General features: G+C 43.0%; 1 long non-coding RNA gene across 1 annotated transcript in view; it reads left to right on the top strand.

The window, feature by feature from the left end:
* LOC308638652 overlaps positions 1 to 998 on the top strand; it is a 67,069-nt gene extending 66,071 nt beyond the window's left edge. The window contains exon 4 of the long non-coding RNA XR_014019898.1: positions 945 to 998. This is a non-coding gene — a long non-coding RNA (uncharacterized lncRNA). The remainder of the gene's footprint in view (positions 1 to 944) is intronic.
* The last annotated feature ends 12,434 nt before the right edge of the window (positions 999 to 13,432 follow it).

Here is a 13,432-nt window from a genome sequence, read left to right as displayed (position 1 = left end):
AGATTGCTGATGTCACTCAGAAATTGGTTTGAGACATGATTGGGATTCTAACTGGAGTGTGTGTGACTAATACCAAGTGAGTTTTCAATGGAGTCAAGCAGGGATATTAGTGTAGACAGGCAGGGATGGAAAGTCAGGGACCTCTGTTGCTAGCTCTCTATGCCACCCACCCCCTGACCCTTGGGGAGGTTCCCACTGTGACCTTGGAGAGGCTGTGTACTGAGACCTTGAGGTGTTCATTTTCCCCTGAGACCCAGCACCTGTCTGGCAATGAGGCAGTCACAGCAGTTCATTTTATACTCACCTGCCCTGTGGAAACATGCTCACCTGTTCAGGCCTATGTGTAAGGGTAGTTTAAAACTCCAACACTATAGTTTGAAAAAGTAGGAAACAATTTGGGTGTCCATTAAGAGGAGACTAGTTGGGCTGGGGTTGTGGCTCAGTGGCAGAGTGCTTGCCTGGTATGTGTGAAGTACTAGCTTTGATCCTTAGCAACACATGAAAAAAAAAAAAATCAAAAGCATTGTGTCCATCTACAACTAAGAAAATATTTTTAAAAAAGAGAATAGTTCAGCACATCCTAGTATATTTCCGCAATGAGATACTAAAATGGGTTAAAAAATAAAAAAGACTGAGGCAACATGAGAGATCCTCACAAACATAATGCTGAAGCCAGACCCTAAAGAGTAGAGCTTAGGGGCTGAATTGTGTCCCCCCTCCTGAAACTCATACATCGAAGCCCTAACCACCACGGTGTGAGGGGATGGCATTCAGAGGTGGGGTCAGTCTTTGGCAGATAAGCAGGGTTAGAAGAGGTTGTTGAGGTGGGACCCTCGTGGGGTTAGTGTCCTTACAGGAAGAGACCAATATCTCTCCTTGTCTTTCTTTTGATGTCTCCATGTATCTGTCTCTTTCTCTCTGTGTGTCTCTCTCTCTCTCTTTAGATAGGGAGATAATGGCTGTCTGCAACCTGGGGCTGCATCCCTCACCTGAACCCGACTGTATGCATCTGCATAAAGTTCAACAGTAGGCAAATCTGAACTATGGTGTTTTGAGTCTGGGGAACGGTTATCAGTCATGGGGGAGGTGGACAATGAAAAGAGAACCAAGATGGGTTCAGGATTCATTCATGTTCTGTTCTTGATTGGTGTGTTGGTACCATGGGTGCATTTACCTTTTGAGAATTTATCATGTTGTATGATTAGGATCTGTGCAGTTTCATGATAATATATTTCAATAAAACTTACAAAACTGCTCGAGTTGGTGTTAAGAATAATTAGGAGCCAGTCGGGTGTGATGGCTCACACCTATAATCCCAGCGGCTTGGGAGGCTGAGGCAGGAGGATCATGAGTTCAAAGCCAGTCACAGCAAAATCGAGGTGCTAAGCAACTCAGTGAGACCCTGTCTCTAAATAAAATACAAAATAGGGCTGGGGATGTGGCTCAGTGGTCAAGTGCCCTTAAGTTCAATCCCCAGTACCCCCCTCAAAAAAAACCTTCCAAATATAAAATAATGATTATCAATAAAAGGAAAAGTCTTGTGAGTAATATTTTAATTATTTCTGTGCCTAGTGCCTAGACTTTAGCCAGGTGTGGGCTACATGTAAGATTTTCTACCAAAACAGCCACAACACAAACAAGGTCAAACCATATATATGTATTGACAGAGAAAAATATATGTAACATTTTTTTGTTTTTTAAACAAAAGATTCCAAGCAGTATTTATAATATATCATTTGTGTTTTTAAAAAGGCTAGGTGTGCAAATAAAAATAATGCAAGTATTTATACATTTATATGTAGATCTACATGCAAATTTACATTAAAGTCAGGTGGCCATTATTTTTTAACTTTTAAACTTTCTTCTGTTTGATTTGTTTTTATAGTATTAGGGTATTTATGTTAATAAAAAAATAGTGAAGATAAATCCAAGAGGAAAGGAATAAAGAGTTTAGAGCAGATGGGCAGGTGACATCTGAGTACCCCCCCAACCTTTCTCTGGGGTCTGTGATTATGTGGAATCCCAAGTCCAGCAACATTGATAGGTTTGAGTTGGGTTGCTCTAAATTTCCATTTTTGGTTCTTAATCTAGAGCTGCAGATATGTTTCACCTCGTCCATTTCTGTGGCTGTCATTTTGGGGTTTTGTTGTGGATTCCTTTTCTCCACGTCAAGTGTGATGTGGAGCCAGCTCTGGAACTGAGACATAATAGTTCAGAGTGTCCATTTCAGGTAGTCAATCTCTAAGAGAAGTTGGAGACAAAGCAGGAAGGAACATGGGAGGGAGGCTTCCCCTGGACTCCCAGGGGTGACAGTGAGTTACATGCTCGTTGTTGGCAAAGTTACAGCCATCTTCCTTTCCCCACTCCCACTTTATGAATACTGTTCTTATTCTCAAGAAATAGAAACTTGCCTAAGATAAAAACTTACTGGTCTGGAGATGTTTCGGTCTCTCTGTTCTCTCCTTGAGATATAAAAGACCTGCCCAAGTCTGTTCCCAAGAAACAGAAACTTGACTTCTGCAAAATTAGGTGATGCTTGCTATGCCAATCACAAGGGCTAAACCCGCCCCAACCGGGGGGCCATGATTCTGGCCTATAAAAGGTAATGCTCAAGGGGAAGCTGCTGCTGCTCCCCCTCTCCTGCTGCTCTCCTTTGATTGCTGCTCTTTCACTCATATCCATAAGTAACAGTCCTGTGAAAAGTGGCCTAGGGACAGAGCAGATAGAACAATTGGGTCTGCTTGGGGAAATCAAGGCTTCTAAGGGAAAGGGGCTTGTGAGCTGATCCTTGCAGGATGAGTAGGAGTTTGACAGAAAATAGAGAAGGAAAATGTTCAGAATAGGGGGAACTATATGCACAAAGGCTTGGGGTTGTGATTCAGTGTGCATGTTGGGGGCGTATAGGACTGTGTTGTGAGTAAGCACTCAGGGCATGGGTAAGTGACTCAACAGAGAAAGGAAAGTGTGTTTAAAAAATTTTTTTTAGATGTTAGTGGTCCTTTATTTAATTAATTTATTTATATGTAGTGCTCAGAATTGAACCCAGTGTCTCACTTATGCTAGGTGAGTGCTCTTCCACTGAGTCACCACTCCAGCCCCAGGAAAGGATGTTTTGTATCATCCTCTGGAGCCCAAGTGTAATGATCTCTGGTTACTCCATTTTCCTTCTAGTGATGGATCATCAAGCGAGCATGCTACCACTTGAGCCACATCCCCAGCCCCTCATTTGTGTTTTTAAAAAGGCTAGGTGTGCAAATAAAAAGGCTAGGTGACCACCTGTTCCTGGTCACCACCTGCAGATTAGAATAGCTCCTCCTGGCTGGAGATGCTAAGCAGGTAAGTGGAGGCAGAGAGCCAGGGTGCTTTCTGGGTCATGAGGCCCAGCAGAAGGCAGTCACCATGGAGATGGAGGGAGGCTAGATTGGCAGACGGATGAGCAGAGGCAGGAATTGAGGACAATCAGAGGTTCCCAATTGGTGTGACTGGTGAAGAGGAAAGGAGGGGTTGGCCTGCAGAGGAGAATGAATTTGTTGAAGCCATTGGGAACTCATCCATCCTTCCTGAGTGCTGTCTTTCTAGTTTGACATGAGACAAGAGGTCTAATGTAAGATGGGAAGTTGTTTCTTACCTGGGGATGTCAGTACAAAATGCAAGGTGTATTTATGTTGGAGAAATCGTGGCCTGTGGCTAGCTACTCGCTGCCATGTAACCCTCCCTTACCTTCTATCAGCTTGCATTTTCCCTGTATACAGTGAGAAGGTAGGACCAGAGGATTTCTGAGGTCCCAGCAAGTGTCCTCCACCTGGGGTGATGACCCAGGGCAGACTCCAAAGCATTTGGAAGAACCCCCCTCTGCAAACATAAGGCTTGAAGCTGGTTCCATCTGTGCTCTGGAAAGATTGTCGGCGCCTTGCAAAGCAAATTGAATTTGTAGTTGGAAATTTAAGTGACCAAAGAGACTGGCCTTTTAAAATTCCAAATTGGTTTTGGAGACAAATGGATCAGGAAGGGAGGGAGAAATGGAGGGACAGGGCAACGTGGGTGGAATGGCTGGCAGGCAGCCTTCAGCCTTATGAGATTAGCATCTCTGGGTTGCTGGTGACAAGCCACTTTGTTCTCTTTGCCTGCCAGCAGCCCAAAAATGCAAACCTCCCCCATTTTCTAGACCAGCGAGGAAAGCAGCCAGAGCTGTAGGAATTGGCTCTGGTTGATGGACTCTGAAGTACCCAGGCCGGGCCTCTAGTTGGACCTACCAAAAAGCAAAATGAGCAATGGCCTTCTGAGTCATGGCCATGGTGGGGAGCTGGAGCTGTCACAGGATGGTTTTCAGACCCTGCAGGAGCAGAACTTTCCATACTTTCAGCTTTTTGCAAGGAAGCATCCTTAGTCAAGGAAGTGAGTCCCAGGCCACTCTGAGTTCCTTTCTGTTGTCCCTGTTGAGAGACACTCTGAGACTGGATCCCTGTGTTTTGGAATCATGAATATCTAGAAGCAGGGATATTTGAAAGTTATGGGTAGTCTTTATTTTCCCATCGCTCCTGTTCAGAAGTCCAGGACAATAGGAAGATAAAGAACCCAGATAATATTATAGAATGCATTTTTATTCTGTTCATTACATGTTTCCAGAGCATCTCTTATCTGCTGGGTCCTGTTTAGGTGTTAAGTGGATAGCAGGCACTAAATGGACAAAAAGTTATTGATTTTTTGGCCTAAATTTTGATTATAGGGTGGTGAAAAACATATTAGGCAAAGCAAATAGTAAGACAGTTGATGGATTGGATCATAATAATTCCTATGATGACAGACAAAACTGGAAAAATTCCCTTGTTGGGGACTTAGTAGTGGCAATGTTCAATTTTAAGCAAAAGGGACAGAACTAAAGAACATTATGAGACCAGCCAGAAACATAAGGAAAACTATGACATGCACTCTCTCACATGTGGAAGCTGAGAGTGGATCTTCAAGGAGGAGTAGAATAGTGATTGCTAGAGGCTGGGAAGGGAGGAGGGAAGAGGCTGGAGAGAGGTTGGATAACTGGTACCAAGGCACAGTTACATGGAAGTAAGAAGTTCTGGTGTTCTATAGCACAAGGTGATGTGATTCACCAGACACTGTTACATATTTTATGAAGGACTAGAAGAGAGGGGCTTGAGTCTCCAAATATAAAGAAATGCTAAGGAGAGAGAGAGAGAGAGAGAGAGAGAGAGAGAGAGAGAGAGAGAGAGAGAGAGATAGATATTGGTTGGTTCATTTTTTTAAGTGTAATTTTGTTTTTTAGTTGTTGATGGACCTTTATTTTATTTATTTATATGTGGTACTGAGAATTGAACCCAGTGCCTCACATATGCTAGGCAAGCGCTCTGCCACTGAGCCGCAACCCCAACCCCAAGAGAGGTTAATTTTTGATCAGTGCACATTGTATACATGTATTGAAATACCACCTCGTGTCCCACAAATATGTACAGTTATTCTGTGTTAACGTAAGAGAGAAAATTAAATGAAAGAATTTGAATACAGGGCCAAGAACATCTTCACTGGGAAGGTGACATTGGAGCAAAAACCTGAAGGGGGCAAGGGACCAAGTCATTTGGAGATCTAGAAGGGAATTCCAGACAAATGGCAGTGCAGAGGCACTGAGGTGGGACTGTGCCCAGTGTGGCTTGGAGCAAGGAGGAGGCTGCTGAGGCTGGGTGGGGGGCAGAGGGAGAGGTGGGCAGAGACCACACTGGGGGAGGGAGGCAAGGCTATGACAAAGGCTTAGCTTTTCTTCCAAGTGAGATGGCAGCCAGGAAGGGTCTGAGCAAGGTGAGTTTGTCATCTGACTTAACAACTTTAAAGGGATCAGTCTGAGCCCGGTGTGGTGGTGCATACCTGTAATTTCAGCCACTCAGGAGGCTGAGGCAGAAGGATCTCAAGTTTGAGGTCAGCTTCAGCAACTTAGTGAGGCCCTAAGCAACTTAGTGAGACCCTGATTCAAAGTAAAAAAGGGCTGGGGATGTAGCTTAGTTCAGTCCCCAGTACCAGAAAATCCATTGGAGCTCTGTGTTGAGCAGTTTCTATCAGGGCAAGGGAAGCTGCTGGGACATCAGTGAGTAGCCACGGCAAGGACCCAGGTGAGAGGCTATGGGGCTCAGATGGAGCAGGAGCAAGTGGCCCAGATGGTGATTCAATCTGCTGACATTGGATGGAGGTATAGGAAACCCAGGGGAATTGGGGTGGAGGATGCAGCTCAGGAGTACGGTGTCAGACAGGAGGGGTTTAGGATGCCTGTTGGCCATCCAAATGGCAATGTCCTAGCTACTGGAGGAGTTTGAGCTGAGAGGAGAGGCCAAGCAGAGGTGGGAGTCTTGAATTGTCAATGCACAATGTTGGGTGAGTCACTGGGGGTATAAGCAATGATGGAGATGAGCTGTGTCCAAGCACCCCAGTGTTAGAGATCATGGGTAAGAAGGTCCACCCCACTTTATCCACCCCCAGGAACTGAGGGTGAGAAGAAGTTTGGTTCCTACCCTCTTCCCACCTATGGCTGGATATGGTGAAAGATCTTGCCACAGGCAGCATTCCCTGGAAGGAAGAGTCCGAGGAGGAGGGAATTTAGTTGGGGAGATTTAGTTTGGTTATATATGGGAAGTTAGTTGAGGGTACTCTTGGGGTCGAGTCCTATGAGGGAGCAGAGGCAGCAAGCAGGGTTGGTGGAGGAGGATGTTGAATCACAACTTAGTTGCTACAAAGACCTCAATGGATTCCATGGATGCTCAGGAGCTGGGGCTCTTCAGACAGAGCAGTCTTGCATGGACGAGTCATTGGATGTGGGCATCCACGAAGGGGTGGGCAAAACCTTGGCAAGGCAGCTCCTTTGGGCCCCAGGCAATTCAGAGTAGGACATGGCTCTGGTCTTTGACTGGCCGATCATGCTGGGAGGTTAGCAATGACTGTTTCAGTCCCCAAAGGGATGACCCAGTGCTCATTAGGCCTTTATAAGGGGTCAGGAGCTATTCAGAGAGAATGGGATTCCCTGAGAATTCAGGACTGGTGGGATCCAGGAGCTGCAGGCTGAGTTCAGGTTTGTGCTCCAAAATCTTCCCCATTGAATTTTGGGAAGCCAGACTTGGACTACGGGCCTCACTTATCTCAAAGTGGTGTGGGGAGAGGAGCAGAGGCCTGGAGGGGTCAGAGAAAAGGCTAAGAGCTGCAGAGCAGAGTGACAGAATACAGTGGTGCATGGGTGAGCACTTCTAAGGAGCTTCCAGGCTCAGGAGTTGATACCAGCTTAACTGTGGCTTTGCTATAAATGATGATGTGGTGCAGACTCTCACTTGCTAATAAGGCGAAGAGAGGAAGGATGACTGTCCTGAATATCAAGGCCCTGTGTACACCAGAATTTCACAGCTTTCCTCCATTGTTTTCCTGTTCAGTTAATTGGGTAGTAGTCAGACTTACCAGGGTCCAGCCCTTTTCTAGTTAGGACAATGAAAACCATGTCATTCCCTTTTTCCCCAGCTTCTTATAAAAACATAACTGCACAAAATTGTTGGTAGTCTGCAATAGGGCCTTGATGCTGATAGATCTTGCTTGAATCCTGGCTCTGCCACATCTGAGCTGTGTGATTTTGGGGGAAGTCACTCAACCTCTCTGAGCTGTTTCCTCACATTTGAAGATAATGACATCTACTTTATGGGGTTGTTGTGGAGGCTTTGTGTGGAAACACCTATGAAAGCATTTCCTCATCCCTGGGACTTGGGGGGTGTCAAAAGATCTCAGTTCCTCTTCCATCCAGGCAATTAGAAGCCCCTAACTTGAGCCTGAAGAGATATGCCCATTTCCCTGGCTCCAGAGAAAGGAGGGTACTTGGGGGCAGTTTCCAGGAATCTCCACTTGAACAAGTTTCTTATTTGTGCCAAGACCATTCTCTTGTTCCTGCAGGGCTACCACTGCTCTCCATGCACCCAGCCTGCAGATAAGCCATAACAATGTTATCTTGGCTGCCAGGCCCTGTGGGCAGGATTCCTTTGTTGGGCCTTTTGGCTTCTGCAGGCATTCTGGGTGGATCTGGGTTAGTTAGATGGGCAGCAGGTGGTCTTGGAGCAGTACCTGGCTCCTCCTAGATGCCCAGCGAGTGCTCCCTGGAGTGAGGGACCCTGCTCACCAGAGGAGGCTCAGCCTGGCTTCCTGCTGTGTGATCTTGGGCAAGTCACTTAACCTCTTTGAGCCATTTCAAATGTTTGTCGTGTGGAGACAATAATAGCAATCTGTGAACAGAAAGACAGGTGTGGGTGGCCATGGAGAGATGTTGGAACTGCTGGGCACTCTCAGTGGGAGTACAAAATGATGCGGCTGCTCCAAGTAAGAGTGTGGCTCAAAAAAGGGGGGGGGCAATCAATTTCAGCTGGCTGAATGTTTGTTCATTTGCTCCATTATTTATACCAAATTTGGGAGCTTTTGACCCCCCTTTCAATCCTTATCAGCTGCCACCAGATCTCTCAGTTATGTCATTTACCCTGGGGTTAAAACATCTGGTCTGGTGGTCCCTACCCTGATTTTCTTGCCTTTCCCCCTTATTGGGGTCAGGACAACATTCCAGAGACTTCACTCTGAGTTTATCAGGGTGGGGAGAAGTGACTTGTTTGTGCCTGAGGGCCATACTGCAGGGCTCCGTTAGGTGTGCCTGGTGAGACTGCAGGTTTCAAACTGGAGTTTTAAAATGGAGTTGCTTAGGCACAGGCCTAAGGCCATCCTTACAAGGAGTACTGCTCCTTGGTGAGGGGGGTAAAAGAGGGATTTCACTGAAACTCCATTTTGGACAGAGTGTCTTAGAGACTGAAAATTTGGGTATAAATTTAAACCAAGACGAAAGAGTACGTTGGAACCCAGGAGGTTATGGCCATAGCATGGGTTCTGTACAGATGGTGAGAGAACACAGAAACACAGATTTGGAACAGAAAAACCTGAGATCAGAAAAAAAGGCCTGAACTCAGCTGAGCTAGAGGCTGCACTATACACCAGTGCAGGAAAGGCGCCCTGTGTTTCCCAGCTGGCTGCAGAGAGCTGAGGTGAAGTCACCTTGAAGCCGCCACCCTGCAGCTGCTACTGTGGAGCCCGGGACAGCCCAGCAAACACTGCCGCGCTGTCCCCAGCAAGCAGGGTCTAGGGTGTACTAACGGAATGGAAGTGAAACAGGCACAGAGAAGACTATACCCAGGAAGACTCAAGTCAGAAAAGCAAAGCGTGGTGGTGCATGTCTGTAATCCCAGCAGTTGGGGGGCTGAAGCAAGAGGATCGCAGGGTCGAAGCCAGCCTCGGCAACTTAGCGAGGCTGGAAGCAACCTAGTGAGACCCTGTCTCAAAATAAAAATAAAAGAAAAATAAAAAAATAAAAAGGTCTGGGGATGTGGCTCGGTGCTTGGGAGCCCTTTAGGATCAATCCCTGGTACATCAAAAAAAGAAAAAAAAAGACATTCGAGCATAGATAGTGACCATCTATTCTTTTTATTTTATTTTTATTTTTTGTAGATGGACAGAATGCCTTTATTTTATTTGTTTATTTTTATATGGTGATGAGGATTGAACTCAGTGCTTCACACATGCCAGGCAAGTGCTCTGCCACTGAGCTATAGCCCTGGCCCAACCATCTATTCTTGTAGACTATTTTGATCAACTCAGTGGACATGATTTTCTCATTTTTCATTATGAATCTTTTTCCTTTTTTTTTTTTGTATGTGTATATGTGTGTTCCTGCTGTCTGATTGGTTCATGGACACATACATACACACACATACATATATTTGTTTTTTTATTACTTTTAGCATTTTCTTAAAATGTAGTTATTTCTCCTTACCCTGTCTTTTGAAGCTTTGAGTTTTTTGTTTGTACATTTTAATTTTGTTTTGTTTTCATTTGACTGTTTCTCATTTATCTTTTCCTCTTTTCTTCTGCTGACAGCCAAATTCTATTGTTCTCTCTTTCTCCCTCTCTTTGCTTTGTTTCTCCTATTTTTCCTTCCTTCTTTATAACCATCAATCATATCCTACATCTCTTCTGTGCTCTCTCTGCTCACTTTTTGAAATTGTAAATTCTTTCACATTTTTTTCTTAAGTAACTATATTTTTACCATCTTTGTTTTTTTTTTTTTTTTTGTGGATGGGGTTGAACCCAGGGGTGCTTCACCACTGAACCACAACCCAGCCCTATTATTTTTTATTTTGAAGCAGGGTCTCCCTAAGTTGCTTAGTACCTCCCTAAGTTGCTGAGGCTGGCTTTGAAATGGTATCCTCCTACTTCAGCCTCCTGACCACTGGGATTATAGGCCAGCACCACTGAGTCCAGCTATTTTTACCATCTTTTAGAACTAATTGGTTTAGGGGCTTTGCATGGTGGCACACACCTATAATCTCAGCAACTCAGGAGGCTGAGGCAGAAGGACCACATGTTCAAGTTCAGCCTTAGAAACTTAGCAAACTAATTGGTTTACATAATTCCTGCCCCCACCATTCATGCTGTTGAAATCATTACTGCTGTGGATGACATAGTTGTCAACTGTTATTTGCTTTAATGCCAGATCTAATTTATGGTTACTTATGTTTTTACCATTGGCAATTGCTGAGCCCACCATGTCTGTTTTTTGTGGAAGATGTCATTGTAGGAACCAGGCATTTAGCTGAATGTTATATGTTGTTTGCATTGGTTGTTGCTATTGTTTGTTTCTTCTTATTCTGTGAGATGCTGGAAACCTACAGGGACATTACAAATTCACAGGGTAGGGACACCACTACTGAACTAAAGTCAACCGGAAGTCAGTGCACCTTGCCCCACAAACAAATTAATGACTCTCTATCTTTAGCTATACTTCAAAACAAAGAATAGAAAAGACAAAATCACACAGTACCCAAGTAGAAACAGCTAGAGGGTGGGCCCCCAGGTTCCACCTATGGATGGAGACATCCATGACTACAGTAAAAAACAGAATTAACACAAAGACTGTGGATACCACACCTACAAAGGGGGGTCTCAATCTGGATCATTCTAGGACACTTTGACAAGTGAACATTGTGCCCTAATAAGGCCCACACATAAGAGATGAAGAGAAATCCTCCCCAACAGATGCATACAAACCAACAAAGAAATATGAAAAAAACAAGATGACATGACACTTCCAAAAGTTCATAATTTATTGGCACCTGACCCCAAGATATTGAAGTGGATGAAATATCAAACAAATAATTCAAAAGAATTGTCCACAAAATAATCAATGAATTCCAAAAGAGCACAGAAAAACAATGAAAGGATTAAGGAAGTCAGTATACAATATGAATCATAAATTCAGTGAGGAGGTAGAGATATTGAAAAAGAACCAAACAGAAAATCTTGGAAATAAAAGATAAATAAATTAAAATTTATTTATCCACAGTCTTTGTGTTAATTCTGTTCAGTTGAAAATCTCTCTAATAGAGTAAACTGTGCTGAAGACATAATCTCAGAGCTGAAAGGCAAAGTCGTCAACCTTGAATAGTCAAACAACATTAAACAAGAGAAAATAAGTAGCCATGATCAGAATATACAATAATTCTGGGACAACAAAATTTAATAATATAATTGAGGAAGGGTGTAAGATGCAGGTTAATGGAATGGATAACCTTTTCTGGGAAATAAAAGCAGAAAATTTTCCAAACCTTAAGCATGAGATGGACATCTAGATACAGGATGCATTCAGAATCCCAAAGAGACAAGATTAAAAAGATCCTCTTCACGACACATTTTAATTAAAGTACCTAAGATAGAGAACAAGGACAGAATTTTAAAATCCTCAAGAGAAAATGTCAGGTCACATTTAGAAGCAAGCCCATCAGAATCACTTCTGAGTTTTTGGCATAAACTCTAAAAGCTAGGAGGGCTTGGAATGATGTGTTCCAAGTCCTGAAAGAAAATAACTGTCAACCTAGATTGCCATATCTATCATTAAAAATTGAAGGAAAAATAAAAACCTTCCATGATAGGTAGAAACTAAAAGAATTCATGACTACTAAATTGGCACCACAGAACTTACTTAAAGAAATGCCCTTCCACACAGTAAAAATAAAAAGCAAACCCCAGAGCTCACAAATGAACAAAATATCATTTTAAGAGTAATTAAATAAATTATAAAAAGGACCAAATGAAATATGATAAATAAATCAAAATGGAATTAATCACATCTCTCTATATAACATTAGATCTAAAGGGTCTCAACTCTCTAATGAAAAGAAATAGACTGGCAGAATGGATTAAAAAACAAGACACAACTAAATGTTGTTTGTAAGAGACACACATTATAGGAAAAGATGGCCATAGGCTGAAAGTTAAAAGATGGAAATTGATATACTATGTGAATGGAGACCCCAAAGAACTAGAAGTAGCTATTCTCATATCTGACAAAGCAGACTTCAAACTAAAATTAATCAGAAGAGACAAGGCTACTTCATACTGGTAAAGGAAATGATACAACATGATGATTTGACAAGGTGGGTGCAATTAATTATACAAAAGTGACAGCACTCAGCTGGGTGTGGTGGCTTATGCCTATCATACCAGCAGCTTGGGAGGCTGAGGCAGGAGGATTGCAAGTTCAAAGCCAGCCTCAGCAACTTAGGGAGGCCTTAAGCAACTCAGTGAGACCCTGTCTCTAAATAAAATACAAAATAGTGCTGGGGATGTGCTCAGTGGTTGAGTGCCCCTGAGTTCAATCCCTGGTACAAAAAAAAAAGGGGGGGGGACCACTCAAATTGAAGCATCAAAGAGACCCCAGTACAATAATACTGGGTGATTTTGACACACCTCTCTCACCATTGAATAGGTCACCGAGTCAAAAACTTGGTAAATACTGTTCAGACCTGAAAAATATTATGAATCAAATGGACCTATCAGACATCTGTTTCATCCAATTACAGCTGAATACACTTTCTTTTCAGCAGCTCATGGAACCTTCTCCAAAATAGATCATATTTTAGGCCACAAAGCAATTCTTAGCAAATACAAAAAAAATTGATTTAATTCCTTGCATCTTATTAGATCATAATGCAATTAGAAATCAACACAACAAAACTCTGTAGAAACTTTATAAGGACATATAAAGACATATAAAAACTTTATAAGGACATATAAAGTATTTTGCAATGGAGATTGCAAAATACTCTTTTGAATGGTCAGTGGGTGATAGAAGAAATCAAAGGAGAAATTGAAAAATTCTTAGATTCAAATGAGAATAGTGATACAACACACCAGAACCTCTGAGTCACCATGAAGGTAGTTCTAAGAAGAAAGTTTATAGCTATGCGTACCTACGTAATAAAATCAGAAAGGTTCCCAAATAAACAACCCAATGATGCATTTCAAGACCCTTGAAAAAGAACAAACCAATTTTAAAACCAGTAGAAGGAAAGAAATAATCAAGCTCGGAACT

This window comes from Spermophilus citellus (genome assembly GCF_964194105.1).
Source record: "Spermophilus citellus genome assembly, chromosome: 19".
In the NCBI taxonomy this organism is placed as follows: Eukaryota; Metazoa; Chordata; class Mammalia; order Rodentia; family Sciuridae; genus Spermophilus; species Spermophilus citellus.
This window is presented reverse-complemented; position numbering and strand designations above follow the sequence as displayed.